Source organism: Coenobita brevimanus, chromosome 2 (genome assembly GCF_032717465.1).
Source record: "Coenobita brevimanus isolate Jiangsu-jjx chromosome 2, ASM3271746v2, whole genome shotgun sequence".
NCBI lineage: Eukaryota > Metazoa > Arthropoda > Malacostraca > Decapoda > Coenobitidae > Coenobita > Coenobita brevimanus.
Genome location: NC_136955.1, coordinates 8,175,217 through 8,192,822, shown reverse-complemented (window position 1 = coordinate 8,192,822; position 17,606 = coordinate 8,175,217).

The following is a 17,606-nucleotide window of genomic DNA, read 5'->3' as shown; positions in this document are numbered from 1 at the left end:
GGCAAGCTGACTTGTCTGTGACTTTAGATTACTGGGCATTAAAATGGTGTTTACTGAAGCAAGACAAGATCCCCAACCCCTTCAGCTCAGCTGATACCCAGGCATAGTCAGACTGAAGGTTCGATTTAACTGGTAGCCAGTGTGACTAATTCCTCATACTTTTTACTCATCGAATTTTTTGTTGTTCGGGTGGGCTAGTTCCATCGGTAAAAACAAATCGTGTACAGTGTTTCAAAGAGTTTTGCATTCTTTGCTACACTAAAAACACTCGCCTAATTGAAACTGTCCAAATTCAGACTGAACTTCTAAAATTAGTTTGGGTCCGGAGGTCCTCCAAGTCTGACTAATTTCTGCCTAATTTCTTCCAATTTTGTGAATTTCTCCTCCGCATTAATGTAATAAAAGAGTAAACCAAGACAAGTAAAACAGATAAAGTAAGAACACACACACACACACACACACACACACACACCTACGAGAAACAAAAGTAAGAGATGTGAAGTACCTGCACACAAAAAGGACAGTAGATAATCGATTTCACAGTGTTTGTGAATAAACTGTAAGTGGGTGCTACACAGTACTTACCGAGACCGCTGGGAACCGTCTATATTCACTACTGCCTGCACTCAGTTATCTCTCTCTCTCTCTCTCTCTCTCTCTCTCTCCAAACGGCAGAAAATCGCGAAAGACACATTGCTTACAACTGATGAACAGTCGCTTGGATTCGTCCCAGCAGAGGTTCATCAGCAAAATGAGTGTAAACAAGTACCAACATTCTAAAGGAAAATGGTGAGTTATGGCAGAGGTATATAGAAATTAGTATTAGTTTTATTAGAGAAATTTACTGGGCAGTAAAGAGACGGCAAGATTCGTGAATAAAGGGGGCCATAGTAATGTCAGTGAGTGCCTCCTTTAAGATTTACTAATGTTTGTATTCACTAACTCATCAGTGCCATAATTTCCTTTCTTATCGTTTTTTTTTTTTTTTTTTCTTCCGTTCCTGTTTCTTCTTCAGCTTTCTTGTTGTACTATAAAGGGCAGTCTTTGGCCACTGATAATGCTTCAGAATGACTGCCAACCCGCCAGGCATAGAATATCATGTGCTAATATTGATGTGTGGTGACTGCATGTGCACGCGAAAAGCAAATAAACGAAACTTAATACGCGAAATTTCAGAAACTGTGTACAGAAGTTTTACGCAATGATAAAAAAGTTACAGCCATATTCAGGCATTCATATCAATTTTGTATAATGCAGAATTCAGCGCTTCAAAGTCGTCTGTATCAAGGACTCTCATGCTGTACTATAAGACTGTGTAAAAACTATTAGTGTATGAATAACATTGAAAATACACAGAAAACGATGAGGCAAAGCGAATATTGGATGGCACTGCGATGTGAAGGCACAGTACTTGTTAAAAACGGGGAAAAATGCCATTAGAAGACGAATGATAAAACAAAGGCAAAAAACGGCCATTATATAACAAAGGCGAGAAAATGAGAAGGGGGAGACAAAAATAGTGGATGTTCCTGTGAAGCGAAGTTACAACGCAGACTACAAATTGCTTAAAGGTTGTTAAGGAAAATTACAAGCTTCAAGCACCGTGGATATACAGTTGTTATGTCAAGCCATTATGAAGGCGTTACAGTCCAGGGTATCGTATTTATCAATGCTCTCAACACTCCTAGGTCCGTATTCTCGTCGGTTAAGGATGCTCCCTAACACCTTTTCCTAAGCGATTTAGTTTGTTTATTACTCCATATTCTCCTCTTCTGTGTTACATAATCAGTCCAATATCTCCATAATATGCACGAATAACGTACAAAGGGATATTAGCCAGCCATATTCAAAAATAAATCGCCATAAAGAGGTGTTAGGGAGCTTCCGTAACCAACGAGAATACGAGCCGAAGACCATGGAGAGGAAAGCAGCAGAGGCGACAGGATTTTTTTTTTTTTTCTTTTTGGCACTGTACATGGTGACAGCAATAATCCTGTACTGGTCGAAATAAAGCAACTAATCTATTCCTGTTGAAGGTGGATCATTTTTGTTAAAGTGAGACCAATTAAAAGGAGCCTGAGAGTGTTAATTTTGCCACCACTGACTTTCTTATATCGAGGCGACTCTAGTTTCAAATACAACTGACACTAGGCGATTTTATTCAAGGGAGAGCCAGTCACAAAACCCATTAATGACTGAGACAACGCTTTTGTTCTATTCCAGCCGACACCAAATTATGATATTCAGGGAAGAGCGAGTATTGGGGCCCCAGAGTGTTAATACTGTAACCATGAACCTCCTCATCGTCGGAACAATTCTAGTATTCGGCTTCAGGTAAAAGCAGACGAATTTAAACAAGTCTACTCAGGAGTTTACTCATATAAGACATTCTTTTTCGCATTTTTCACTTTAATATCTGGTTTACAGTAGTCTGTCTGAAAAGGATATGAAAGTTGCATGAAAGTAGACAAAAGTATAAACATCTTAATACATAAAATGGCACGAATTTGGGAGGTGGGGGTTTGGAGGGAGTAAGGCCCGCCCTCCTTATTATTGTCGGACCAGTTATTACTTATATTCAGAGAACAATGTTAGTTACCAGTAACCAGTGTATGCAATAAGTATCTCATTGCATTTGCACTTAGCCATATTATTCTACTCCTGTGATTAAGGCAAGTAAAATAACAATGCACTTTGATTCTATTGTTTAAATGGATTAAGTGGTAGTTCCGCTAAGCATCATGCCGCTTCCCCTGTACTAAAGTGCTGAAATCGGCCAGAAAAGTAAATGCTAATACTTTTTCACCTGGTTGTGAAATGTATTGTAGCCGTATAAGTGAAGACAAAAGTATACCCAAGCAGTCCTTTCCACAGGTTAGGCTCCAGAAGGTTCGTAAATGCGGAAGCAAAGAAAATAAGAGATCACAGACAATCCAGGAGCCATAATAGAAGGGGAGTGAGAGGGCCTGCTGTGAAATATTATCCCTCGGACCAGTAACATTATGGCTAACCAGTATTTTCTCTTGCCTCGTGTAAGTTAGTATATCAGTGCAGTTTCGTATGCAGACCCAGTACACTTCTTTTTTTTTTTGAAGTTTTTGCCAGTTAAAGTGGATCTATGCCTGTCGACTACACAAGAATCATCAAAGTAAATAACTACAATAGACTTACGATGTGATGAGGGGAAGTTCCACATCTCCAGCTCCCGTCATTCCCTCCCTGTGCCAAAGAAGAAAGGCTAGATTTATGCTTATCAACGAGGTCATTCAGGCAGACAATTTTTTTTAAACGTTTACATGATACTGTACCAGATAACCATTTCACTGCGAGGATGCATATTTTATTTTATTTTTCTGGTTATATAGAGGATCTTATCCAGTAAAATTTCGCCAGTATTGTGCTGACCTTTTTCCGACACGCCAATGCCCAAAATAACAGGCAAGGCAGACATCAGTCAGGTGCACTAAATTTCTAATCTTTTTGATCTAGAAGATTAAAAGTTAAAGGCAAAATGGAATAACTAGAATGTTAGACATGAAAATTAAAAGCAATGAGGAGGGGGGAAATAATGCAAACTGTATTACTAACTGTGTGTGTGTGTGTGTGTGTGTGTGTGTGTGTGTGTGTGTGTGTGTGTGTGTGATGAGGATTGCATGAAAGTCTCTATTATGCTCAGAAAGCAAAAGTATCGCCCCAGAATGCTACACTGTACTGTAGCAGTCAAATAACTATAAGAATATTATAGAAACTAGAGAAAAATGTGTTTCTTGTATTTTTCTTCAAACCGTGCGTGTGTAAAATTCGGTCAGCATTTATTGCAAACGTTATATGCCAGTCCGTTATTTGTGTTAGTATTGATTGTCTTCATGTCATTCACTCTTGAGATAAAAATAAGCATAGGGAACAAGTTGGAATAAAACATACACAAAAAACACGACTGTTGTTGGCCCAAATTGTGGTGCCAAAGATCAGGGCGAAGCAGAAAAGCAACCCAGGTATCTGGATGAATGAGAAGAAAGAAAAAAGTATCAGATTTCTGTTCCACGTTACCGGTGGAACAAGAAGCTTCACTGCACCTATACCTTAAGAGCTTACTGTATTTTGCTTATTATAACTTAATACTCTCTTTTATATCATTTTTACTGTATTAATGTTACCATTCTGTGCATTAATGACATGAAAGATGATATGAAAATGATATGAAGGTGCAATTGGCATAAAAAGTCTCTAAAGAAAGATGTTATGAGACTTCAAAACCTATGTAATAAAACCATTTCACCTTTTGGATGAAGAAGGATTCTTATGGCGGCAATTATTCTTTACACCAATTTCCAATAATCTTTTAGACCTCACCCCTACTGTAGCTGATTCGCGTCTTCGTCTCTAGTTGTACTCCTGAGTGAAGAGAAACAGGGTGGAAAGAAAAATTTCAGTAGTCTTCCCGATCCGAGAATGAAACTCACCCTAGTTGTAACCTAAATGTGTGGCTGGGATAAGCTAAAAGTGAAGCAAGCCACATGGAAAGGATGAGAAAAAGAAGTTTATTGGAATGGGTGAAATAAAAGTTTATGTTCATGTTTACTTTTACATTTCGAAGCCACTGACCATAGTACTGTGTTAAGTCCTTCCACCCAAAGGCAATTCTATGTATTGCGATCTTAAGCATTTTCCCTCCTGAATCTCTTACCTTAGAATTTGCCATGTTGGACCTCATCCCGCGTCACCTGTATAGATGGGCACTCTTCCCTCTAAATTCACACCTGTCACCCTTCCTATTCAGTCATACTCCTTACTCGTTTCTATATCCATAAACCATCTGAACCTCTGCGATACTTTTATACCAAAACTCTCTCTCTCTCTCTCTGCATATTATTTATGCCTCCGCCCACCTATGGCGGATGATACATCAAGTGATTGTTCTGTTCGTCCGTGAGTGCGTGGGTGCGTGCGTGCGTGGGTCCGTGTTCGTAACACTTTGGTGGGCGCGATATTTCCTGAAAACATCCACGGATGTCCACTAAACCTTTCTCAGCGATGCAGTATGAGGAGGCGATGTAGTGATTAGGTCCGCGATGTGAAGAGGTCAAAGGTCAAGATCATATGGGGTCGAATTTGATTACCATTGTGGTCGTGATATCTTCCGAATCCCTCGACGGATTTCGACCAGACAGTTGTCAGTGATAGGCCTACAGTATGAAGAGATGATGAACTGATTAGGTCAGCAAGGTCAAGGGGTCAATGGTCAAGGTCATATGAGGCCGACTTAATTTATCCTTGTATGGACGATATCTTCAGAACTCCGCCACTGATTATGACCAAACTTTTGTCAGTGATACAGTATGAAGGGACGATGAACTGATTAGGTCAGGAAGGTCATGGAGATTCTTTTGCGAGTCCGAGAGCAGGACTTGGTGGAGACAAACCTAGCAACGCTTTGCATCGACAACTCGGGGTCAGAGTTTTCAGCGTTTTTATTTCAGTTCTATCACTCACTGAGACCCTATTAATCTTCTTCAGCATTCTTATTCTTGCTTATTCCAATCTGCACGTACAGCATCCCCATCTCTTACAAAGCAAGTTTTATTGCCATATAGCATTAAACTTTTCACATGAATTTGGTTTGAAAGATACTTAAGGAAGAAAGGAGAGTTGGCTAATATCATAGGTAGGAAAAGAAGCTATTTTTTACACTTCCTCCAGTTTCTTTTCATTCTAGCATTGGAACTCCTCTGCTCCTTCTACTTCTCTCAACATCTCAACCAGATAAATAGTCTTCAAAACGGATTTTTCCAAGTGGCTACTTACCCAATCAACACTTCATCTTCTATTGTCTATACCTACATTATTTAAACTGCAGTTAAGGGATTACATAATTGTGTCCAAGGAGGAAACGACATAAAATTTGGAAATGATATGTTAAGAAATTCAATGCAAAAATTGCCATCTCAGCATTCGTCTTAACCTCAAACATTACCGAGCTACAGTTATTGTTAACCTCACGGGTGAATTAATAAGGAGACCATTTTCATCCATAAGGTCAATGGTAATTGTAGCTATTTGGATACATGTTGATATAGTATTTTTTTCTTAGAATTCCCTCATCTATCAATTTCAAAGTTGTGCCCTTTCCTCCCGGAACACTCTGTATAATTTTCGTTAATCTAATCGCTGATTGCGATGTCATTATGAAGCTGAATAAAGCAGTCTGGAGATAATAACAACAACCAGAAACTGTAGGTCATCTTACAAGAGGAAAATGGAGAAATCTTTTTATTATTATTGTTATCATTACTATTACAACTACAGCTATAGCTATGGTTATTATTATTATTATTATTATTGTTATTATTATTATTACTATTATTATTATTATTATTATTATTATCATCATCATCATCATCAGAATTATTATTAACAATTCCACATTCTGTGGAGTTCTTACTGATGTTGTAGATATTATTATTTTTTTTTTATTTTTTTGGGGGGAGGGGGTTAAGATCCATAAAGCTGGCATTCCAAGGCCGTTCGAGATAGAGACTTAAAGTTTTTAGGAGTGATGTATCTTGGTTGCAGGCTTCTTCTGGCATTTTTCCTCCTTGCATTAGTCCTGCACTAGCGCCCTCTAAGTTATTTCCTTGTCAACTGTTGCTCTCCTGCGCAGCAATAACTAATGAATCGGTTGCTTTGGAAATGTTCCAGTATGTAGTCGTCAACATACACTAGTGCACCAGGGTATACTAGTGCACCAGGGTATACTAGTGCACCAGGGTATACTAGTGCACCAGGGTATACTAGTGCATCTGGCTATGCTAGTGCACCAGGGTATACTAGTGCACCTGGCTATACTAGTGCACCAGGGTATACTAGTGCATCTGGCTATACTAGTGCACCAGGGTATACTAGTGCACCTGGCTATACTAGTGCACCAAGGTATACTAGTGCACCAGGGTATACTCGTGCATCTGGCTATACTAGTGCACCAGGGTATACTAGTGCACCAGGGTATACTAGTGCACCAGGGTATACTAGTGCATCTGGCTATACTAGTGCATCAGGGTATACTAGTGCACCAGGGTATACTAGTGCACCAGGGTATACTAGTGCACCAGGGTATATTAGTGCACCTGGCTATACTAGTGCACCAGGGTATACTAGTGCATCTGGCTATACTAGTGCACCAGGGTATACTAGTGCATCTGGGTATACTAGTGCACCAGGGTATACTAGTGCATCTGGCTATACTAGTGCATCAGGGTATACTAGTGCACCTGGCTATACTAGTACACCAGGGTATACTAGTGCATCTGGGTCTTGATACTGAGATCCAACAAATACTTTTTGAGATTTTGAGGAAAATTCAAATTGTTTCCTCCTGCCTGAAAGTACTAAATCGGGAAGTGTTTGGCCGATTTTGATCAAACTAAGTGGAAATATATTGGGTCATGAGTGAACATGATCTGCATAGTATGAATGTCCTTGACCTTGATTTCAAGGTCACAGGTCAAAATCCGTTAAAAAAAATTGAGTCATATCAAAAGTCCCTTAATATTAGGTCTGCAATGATAAAGTATTTTCATATGGAAGGTAGAGTTCTTTGAATATTGCTTCAGCAATTTCAGAATTCTATTTATTATTATTATTATTATTATTATTATTATTATTATTATTATTATTATTGTGGTAGGTGGGGGCGCTCACCATCCACTCACTTGATGCTGTGCTGCTCTCGGGTGTCTGCCCTTTCCTCTCCATCCTTCTTTCCTTCCATTCTGTCTTTCTTTCCTTCATTCTTTTCTTGTCCTTCTGCCTACGGGTGACTTTACACTCCCTCTTCTGTCTCTCTTTCCTTCATTCTTTCCACTTCCTTCAGCATGTGGGTGACTCTACACTGAGTGACAAGCCAAATGGTTTCCTGTGCACCAGGAAACCATTTACTACGCTGGATGGTAACCATATAACCAAATTTTGGCGCCTGGTGGTTTAGTGGGTAATTATTGCGCTCCAGTCAGATTGAGCCGGTGAAGGTTTATATCCAAGGGATGGTTGGGGTTGATTGCTCATGTAATGCCACTCAGGGATGAATGAGGCTGGTCACTCTCATCTAAAATATCGGGACCAACTGCCTAGCCCCGGGCTCCTACGCTCCTCATGGGGCAATGTAGGATTGGATGATGGATGGATGGATTATTATTATTATTATTATTATTATTATTATCAGATGGAAAGAATATTTTGAATGCCTGATGAATGGGAATAGAAAGAGCAGGGCGGCTGTAAACATGTTTGGTTTTGGGGATGTGCAGAGAAGGAACGCAGTGCCGGGAGACGTGACACACGCACAGGCGAAGAGTGCTGTGAAGCGGCTGAAACATGGGAAAGCAGCTGGGGTTGATGAGGTGTATGCAGAGATTGTTAAGTGTAGTGGAGAGAGTGGAATGAAGTGCTTGGTGGAGATATGTAAGAAGGCATGGACAAGTGAAACTGCCAGCAGACTTGAAAAAGGCTGTGATTGTACCCCTGTACAAAAATAAAGGTGAAGGAAGTGAGTGCAAGAATTATCGTGTTATAAGTTCATTGAGGGTGGTAGGGATGGTACATAAAAGAATTATTACAGAGAAAGTAAGAGAGCTATCAGAAGCCCTAGTGAGTGATGAACAGGGAGACTTTAAAAGTGGCAGAGGATGTGTGAATCAAATATTTGCAGTGGACAGTTAGCAGAGGAGGCTTGTGAGAAGGACCACAAGGTGTTTATGGCTTTCATGGATCTGGAAAAACCATACGACAAATGGACAGAGAAGGATTGTGGGAAGTTTTGCGCATGTACGGTGTAGTTGGTAAGCTGCTAGGTGCCGCCAAGAGTTTCTATGATGGTAGTGACGCATGTGTAAGGGTTAACGGACATCTAAGTAAATGGTTCACGATCGGTGTGGGCGTGCGACAAGGTTGTGTGATGTCCCCGCGGTTGTTCAATACATATATGGATGGGGCGATGAGAGAAGTAAAAACACGAGTAATGGAGAGAGGGATGGCGTTGGTAATGAATGGTGATGGAGGAAATATCTCAAATTTGTTGTATACTGATGATGCAGTACTATTTCCAAATATCAGACAAGAACTTGGTAGGCTAGTGCAGAGTTTTGCTGATGTCTGTGAGCGTAATGCCTTGAGAGTAAATGTAGAAAAGAATAAAGTGATGGTTATTGAGAGAGAAGGTGACTCCCAAAGCAATGTTACAGTGAATGGAGAGAGACTGGAATTGGTGAGAGAGTTCAAATACCTGGGTACTGTGATATAAAAGAGAGGAACATTTGCATAAGAAGTTGAAAGTAGAGTGATACAAGGAAGAAAAGTAGCTGGTGCAATGAAGGCCTTGATAAGAAACAGAGGCTTAAGTGTTGCAGCTGCACGAGGCTTACATGAAGGAGTGTTAGTGCCATCTTTAACATATGAATGTGAGACTATGGTGTGGAATGAAAATGAAAAGTCAAGAGTAAGGGCAGTGGAGATGGGGCTGCTGAGGAATGCATGTGGAGTACGGAGGGTGGATAGGATACGTGAAAGATGTGGAGTGAGGAAGTCTGTGGACACCAGAACTGAAGAGAGTGTACTGAGATGGTATGGTCATGTAGAGAGAATGGATAACAATACAATGGTGAGAAAGGTATATCTGAGCCAATCTGAAGAAGCGAGGAGGTGAGGTACGTCAAGGAGAAGGTGGAGAGATATGGTGGATGAGTGCGTGAGGAAGAGAGGTATGGAAGTCGGTGAGGCTGGCTGGATGAATGTTGTGAGGAGAAGCGCATCATCAGGGGTTTGGCACCCCTTTTTAACGTGGCAGCATCCAGATTGACTCTAACGGATATGTTTATGTGAAGCTACAGAACGTGGTGAACTTTTTTGGCGTATCCGATAGAGCCAGGATTCCGGGGGCTTGAATGATGAGTGAATGGAAGCATGGCCCATTGGATTGGGCAAATTTGGGCTGTCTGTACATCGCTACTCCTCATCCTGCCCTAGGGTGGGAAAGGAGGTCCGGATGATGACGATGATGATGATGATGATGATGATTACAGTGTGTAAGAAGAGGAATCTGAAAGTTAATATAAACAAGAGTAAAGTTATGGTGTTTGAGAGAATGAAGTCACAGAATGGACAGTGAGGTAGGATGGTGAGGATATGGAGAGTGTGAGTGCATTCAAATACTTGGGTAGTGTGATGAGTAAGGATGGAAGTTTGGGGGATGAAGTGCTTGAAAGGGTACAGCATGGAAGGAAGGTTGATGGTTCACTGACAATAATTCAAGTATCCTGTTGCAGGTAACACTAGAGGAAAGAATTAAGCTCCGAGTGAGTTCTAATACCCTCAGCGTATTAAGGTGTGAGTGTGTCAAACATGTTCCCAATGAAGATGTTAGTGAGCCTCCAGACTCCACAAAAACACAGCCACCTCACTAAATACTTTCTCTCCCCAGGGTCACGGAAAACAATTTGTCATTGACGTGGGCCATTCATCTAACCAATTTTTGCGAGGGGCAGTAAGGTCGAACTTACCCCTGCCCACCCCTACCAGACACATAGAAAACGGTGGCTGAGATGGCTTGTAAATCTCACCCACCCGCTCTGCTTCTCTGGTTTCCTCTCTCGCCCTTCCTTCCCTCATCCTTTCCACTGATCCCCTCTCCTTCCCCCTATGATCTGCTCTCCTCTATCCGTCATTTCTCCTCTCTACTCCCCTCACCCCCCCCCCTTCTATATATCTTTCCATTTTCCTGCTCCTCCTCTTAACCTTTACTTCTTCTCTTCGCGTCCTCTCACCTGCTTCACGTCCTCTCTTCTCACTTACCTCTCCCCTCATACTATCCTCTCCCTTCTCATTTACTCACTTTTCCCCGATCCCCTTCCTAGTCACATCTTTCTCCCTATCTTCTCTCATACATCTTCCTTCAGGCTTTCTTCTCCTTCCATATCCTCTCACATATCCTTCCCCCTCTCCTCCTCTCACTTTTCACTACTCTCCTCTACTTCTTCTATCATCCCTTTCACTCCTCTCGTTTCCCGTACAATTGTTTTGACTGTAATTTCTGTTATGGTCCCTTCTTCCTCACTTATTTCTCCTTGCCCCTATTCGTGCTTCTTTCTTTCCTCTTTCCCCATCCCAGATCTCTCCTCCTTTCTCTCGTCTCATCTTTTTTCCTTCTCCCCTCACTTGCTTTCCCCGTCACCCTGCACCTTTCCCTATCCTCGCGCCTCCTTCCTTATGAGTAAAATTTCCCATTACTATTTCAGTAGTTGCTTCTTGATGGATAGATTATCACACACACACACACACACACACACACACACACACACACACACACACACACACACACGCATGTATATACAGTACATATATATATATATATATATATATATAGAGAGAGAGAGAGAGAGAGAGAGAGAGAGACAGAGAGAGACAGAGAGAGACAGAGAGAATTACGATCTGTTCCACAATCGCTAAAACTAAAGCATACTTAATTATCGTCATATATTACCATACCAGGTAATAAAGCAACTATACGTTGATTATCGAAAGAAATTAGTATCTCTTTGTACTGATGTCTCGTAATGCCTATCCAGTAAATGTTCCCTGTCCTGCCGGCTGGCTGTATCTAAACCCTACTAACCAATGGATAATTAATAGGCGATGACCTCCCGTTGATGTCAAAGCCATACGGTTTTCCACATTTGTTGTGATGCAGGTAGCTATGTTTTCGTTCAGTCTTCATGACAAAATACAATAATGTTTATATTTTTCCACTGTCTCATACATATCAATACTGCTTTGTAAAATTCGCACAAAGATATTGATATCACACCACTTGGATGGATCCCGTCTGTGCAGCAATGTATGCAATGCTTGTGTAATGTGATCCCGTCTTTATGGTACAATAAGAACTGCTGAATAATTCGGAAAGAGTCAGTGCACTATTTCAACAGTGTTGTGGACGGTTTTACATAGTGTATTACGCATACTGCAAACGTGTAATAAATACTAAGAGGAATATTGTTAAGATTATCTTATTTCCACGACGCTACCACAGAATAATAATATTATGTAAATAATTTATAGACAATATTTCCACATTCTTGTAAGCAGTATGTACAGTGAATACAACGTCGACTATGTGGGGGAAAATATTGCCCACATCCTCCTCCTTATCCACTGATCCTCTTCCTCTCATTCACATACAGCACTCTACCTCCCTGAAAAGGATCTAAAGACCTGTTAATAAACTGCATGCTTCTTCCTTCCGTTTTCTCCTCTCATTCTCCTCTCTTCCCTCTCCTTTCTCCTCGTATTATCATTATCTCTCCTCCCAATCCTCCTGTCATCCTTCTCCACCTTCCATATGCCCTCAGCTCCTCTTCACTCCTCTCTCTTCCTTCTCATCCTCCCATTTTCCTTCTCTCTTCACTCTGCCCTCTCTTCCTTTGATCCGCCTTCATCTCTCCCGCCCTTCCTTTCCTTCCCTCTCCCTCTCATCGCCTTCCCATCCATTCCGCTATTCTCTCCCCTCCTTTACTCTTCCTCCCGCACTTTTCTTGTAATATTTTATTGTCTTTTGTGTTCCTTCTCCTTTCGTTTTCTTCCTCAACTCCTCCTATTCTCCCTCTTCTTCTCTCACCCTCCCTTCTCTCAAATCCCTTCTAATATATCTTTATCTCTTATCCCCTTTCCATCCTTCTCCCTTCTCCCTATTTGCTCCTTCCTTCTCTCGGATCTTCAAGATCGCTTGTCTCCTCTCCTCTTCCCTCTCTCTTCTCCTGCCTCCACACTCTTATTATCAATCTCCTTTTTCCTTCTTCCTTCTCTCCCCTTCTTTCCTTCTTCCTTCTATCTTCTCATCTCCCTCTTCTCATCTTCCCCTCCTCACTTTCCATCCCCTCTCGTAATTTCGTCCTTCCTCTCCCACTCTCACACTCTTCTCTCCTCCTTGGCTTTCAGTCCCTCCTCTCCCATCTGATGTATCATCCTGTCTGTATTTCTCTCCTTTCCTCTCCTCTCCCTCTTTCTTCCCTGTCCCCTCTCATTCATTCATTCTTTCCTCTCTCCGCTTCCATTTCTCTTTCCCTCCCTTCTTGCTTGTCCCTTCTCCTCCCACGTATTGCTTTACTCCCCTCTCCCATTTTCTCCTCTATTGGGCCTTCTCCCTCCAATTTGTTCGCCGTTCTTCCCCCTCTCTCTCTCTCTCTCTCTCTCTCTCTCTCTCTCTCTCATGCAGACAAACACTTCCCATCACCCTTTTTCTACTCTGCTGTCCTTTTCCTAAACTTCTGTAATTAAAAGTAAGTTTAGACCACCTAGTAAGGACCAAAAGATCTGCGTGCTCTGTGTGTTTATGTAACCTCTCTCTCTCTCTCTCTCTCTCTCTCTCTGCTTTTCCTATTCATGAAACTTTATTCCTTTATTTTCTCCTCATATCCTCCCTTCTTTCGTCTTTCCACTCATCCTCTCCTCTTCTTCTAAAACTTCTCATTCCCTTCTTATCTCCTTCATTCCCCATTTTTCCTCCCTTCATTTTTCTTATTTCTTTCCTCCTCCTCTCACCTCTCTCCTTCTCCTATCCTCTCTGTCACGAATTTGCGACATTGTATTATTAAGGAAGTCTACTAACTTTAGTGGAAATTCCAGTGCACTTCGTTCAGTTCTAACCGTCCACCATCAGCACTCCGATTGGAATATAATTTTCAAAATATTTGCCGTTGTCTTAAGAGTGACTGTCATTATGTACAGACATTAATGGATCACTGAGTGAAAGTGGTATGTATTGTTACGTCCCAGTACCACACTGCCACAGGCTCCAACAGCAGTAGATCAATATAGGAAGGACGTTGCCCAGTGAGTTGTTCTACCTTGAGGCAGCCTTTCGGTGTTCAGCACACAAGACCAGCTGAGGCGTAAAATAAACATGGGCTTCTTAAGAGTTGTAGGTAGTCTGAGTGCGTGAGTAAGCGAATTTACTTGCTTAAAGTTCCATTGTATCGTAGGCATTCATTTTGTTGTAATTAATAAATTTACAGTTTTTGAGCTCGATTAAATGTAAAATAATGTTTCACTTCTCCAAATTGTTGCTCTAAGCTTGCAACTTTTCTGGCTATTAATCACGACTGGTAGTTAAGCCAGTTTCTCTCTCTCTCTCTCTCTCTCTCTCTCTCTCACTCTTTCTCTCTCTCTCTCTCTCTCTCTCTCTCTCTCTCTCTCTCTCTCCACAGTAAAACCGTTCGCGCAGTTAGGAGAGGCGAAGGCAAAAGCCTGGTTTAGAAATACTAAGTACCAGGGTAAATTATTAATTGCCAGGGGGCAGGTTCTTTCTCTAGAGGTCAACAGTACTTGCTAATTCAATAACAGTGAGTGATTAATTCTTTTTGACTACTGTTTGAGAAAGTTAATAAATTCCTCGCTTTCACAGAATCGGCGACGTAAGCCAGAATAAAGCATAACTTAAGATTATAATTTCATGAGTCAAAAACCTGTTTAAAATTCCCCTTTCATTTGACTCTCTCCCATCTATTCCTTTTCCCCGACATTTTTCTCTCGCCTCTCAAACTACCCTTAATCATTAAATCATTCCTCTTTTCTATTATCCTTTTCCTCCCCTTCTCATCCTCTTCTCTCCTTCTCTCTCTCCTCTTTCCCTACCCCCTCTTACCACCTCTCATCTTCCCCCCGCTTTTCTATCCTCATTTCGACCAGGTGATAAGTTACCTTCGTTATAATCTACTTTACAACAAAGTGCCTTAAAAGAACCGAGAAGTTTTTTGCTATTTACTTTCATTTTTATTCCCCCTCTCCTCTCCTGTCCTCTCCTCTCCTGTTCTTTCTCCTTCTTCACCCTCCTCACTTTCCTCACACCCTCCCCTCACTCTACAATTCCTTCTTCTTTTTTCCCCTTTCTCATTCTCCCTTTCTCTTCTCTCCCCTCTCCTCTTTTGACCTACCCATCCCTTCCTCCCCTTCGGTCTTCCCTTATCCTCTCTCTCTCTCTCTCTCTCTCTCTCTCTTACTTACCCCATTTCATCCATTTTTTTCCACTCACCACTTATTCTACGTAAAACTTCCAATCACTACCACGTTAATTATTGTCCGACAGACAGAAAATCACACGCTAATATATACAGTATGCCAGGGCAGGTTCAACTTGTATATAATTATAGTAAAAGATCTTGGCAGACTAAACACAAACGCTGGAGCATGGCGCACTGAATTACTCCCACTTTATTGACTCACAGGGCGACTCTCCAGCAAGCTGTTCACCCGCCTTTAGGTGTGGGCAGGCAAAAATAAGAGCTCGTACAGCAGACGCTCAGTATACGATGAACCGGTATCAAGGAGTCGCTTTTACGAAAAGGAGAAGGTATGCCATTTTTTCATATACGACAATTCTCACATATGATGACTATGATACCTTACAAAGCCTCACTGGACGATATAGGATAGCTGTTTTCGCTTACATGATCGACCTTATAAAACCTTATGAAGCCTCATTATTTGATATACGATCTATATTCTCGTTTATATGATCTTCCTCACGCAAGTCTACAGGCATATGTTTGTTCCAAGATGGCATTTGCATCTTGTTAATGTCAGTGATGAATCAACAGTGGAGTGCTGGAGTTCAGACAGCAAGTGAAGTGTAGTAAAGTGGAATAACTACCATTTCAGATGAGTTGGAAACTTGAATTTGGTTTATTTTTGCTGGTAAACAGCAAGTGAAGTGCAGTGAAGTGAAATATCAACCAGTATAGGTGATTTAGAAGCTTGTTTTTAGAATCTGTTGAGTGGGTGACCCTTGGCCAAAAATGTATTTCCGTAAATATTATTGACTATGTATAATAATGTGTTATACAATTGTAAATTAATGCATCATCATGTAAAATAACGACATGTTTCACGTCCCTAATCCGTGAAATTAGGACATATTAAAGCGTGATTAAATCATTAAATACATTAACTAACAAAGTTATTGGAATCAAGTAAATGAAAGTACATTGTATTTTCTGCAATGATGGCTCATAATGCCTATTCACAAATATTTATTATGGGCTGGTGTGTACAGCAAATGGTATCCAGAAGTGTTGCATTGCCAGTAGCTATGTTCACGCTCTGGATTCGTGACAAAACACTTTTATTATTTTAATTTTCCACAATCCATTATGTCCAGTTGGTTTAGTAATGGGTACTGAAAGGTAATGGTATTACTTCGTTAATGGTAAATACAGTTTGCATAGTAGTGAAGAGGATTCTGATGCAAACTTTTATGCATTGTGTCTTGTCATTTGGGTTTGCAATGTACAGCAAATGCAGTGTAGCTCTATTTTATATCGATAATTGCACTTGTTTTCACTGTATGCACTCAAATCTGACAGAGCCCACGATGAATTTCTGGACTGGCACTTCTTTTATTAGGTAGTACTGTACAAATAGCAAATTACTCTGACAAGTGGTGATTGATTATCGGAAGCCATCTCCTCATTTGAACAGCTAACGTATAAAATTTGATACGTACAAATGAAAATTATACTGTTTTAGACATTCTTCAAAACAATGAAAACTGAAATAGAAAGGTAAATGTTTTTCATTCACTTAAACAATATTGGACATTAGAGACCTTGGCACACACAAAGAATGGTAAATTGGTTAGTGGGAATATCAACCATCCACTCACTTCACGTAGTACTGTCTTCAGGTGAGTGTCCACTGAGTGACAAGATAAATAATTTCCATGTACTACAGGGAACCATTAAACATGTAGTATGATAACCAGATATACAATACTTGGTGGTCTGCTGGTCTAGTGCAGTCAATTACTGCAACTGGATGTGACTCATAAGACTTATATGATGTGATCGCATTGACTGACTGACACTCTAAGTTAGTATTTTGTGGTATGTCTCTCGGTAATGATTACTTCAGTACCCCCACTGCCCCTGAAATAATGGATGTGAAAATGTAAGGCAAGAGTGGCTAGTCGTTGGCATTGTTTAAACAAAAAATTCCACTGCTCACCAGACCCTATCTCTCTGAGCCACATCCAAATGAAGGTAAACTAAGATAGATAAACTAACTAACTAAGGGGTCCAGTCAATAGATACAGAGTTATTGTCTTGTCTATGAAGTGACTTCCTGGGGTACATGAAACCAGTTAACTCTTCACTCATTGTAATCACCTGCTGCAAACACTGAACTACACCAAGTGAGTGATGGTGAACGATCCATTAATAATTATACTGTTTTCTGTGTGTGCCTTTAATTCCAGTGTTATTTAGTTTCAGAACATATGCCGGTCACCTCGTGTATATTGCAATGAATAAACCTCTGTAAATTTTTGCATTGAAATGTCAAATTCAGTGTAATTTTCATTTGCATATGACGAAGTTCCTAAGATAATTATTCAATGGGCATGTCCACAAACGCAGTAGTTACCAATGATCGCCGGATAATATAATTACGAACCCGGTCAACTACTCTCTGCTCACACTGTCATATATTTTCTAAAATCCCTTCCATGATATTTAGCGATGAAGGGTACATAAATTCTTCATTACTGTAATCGCTGGTTATTATAC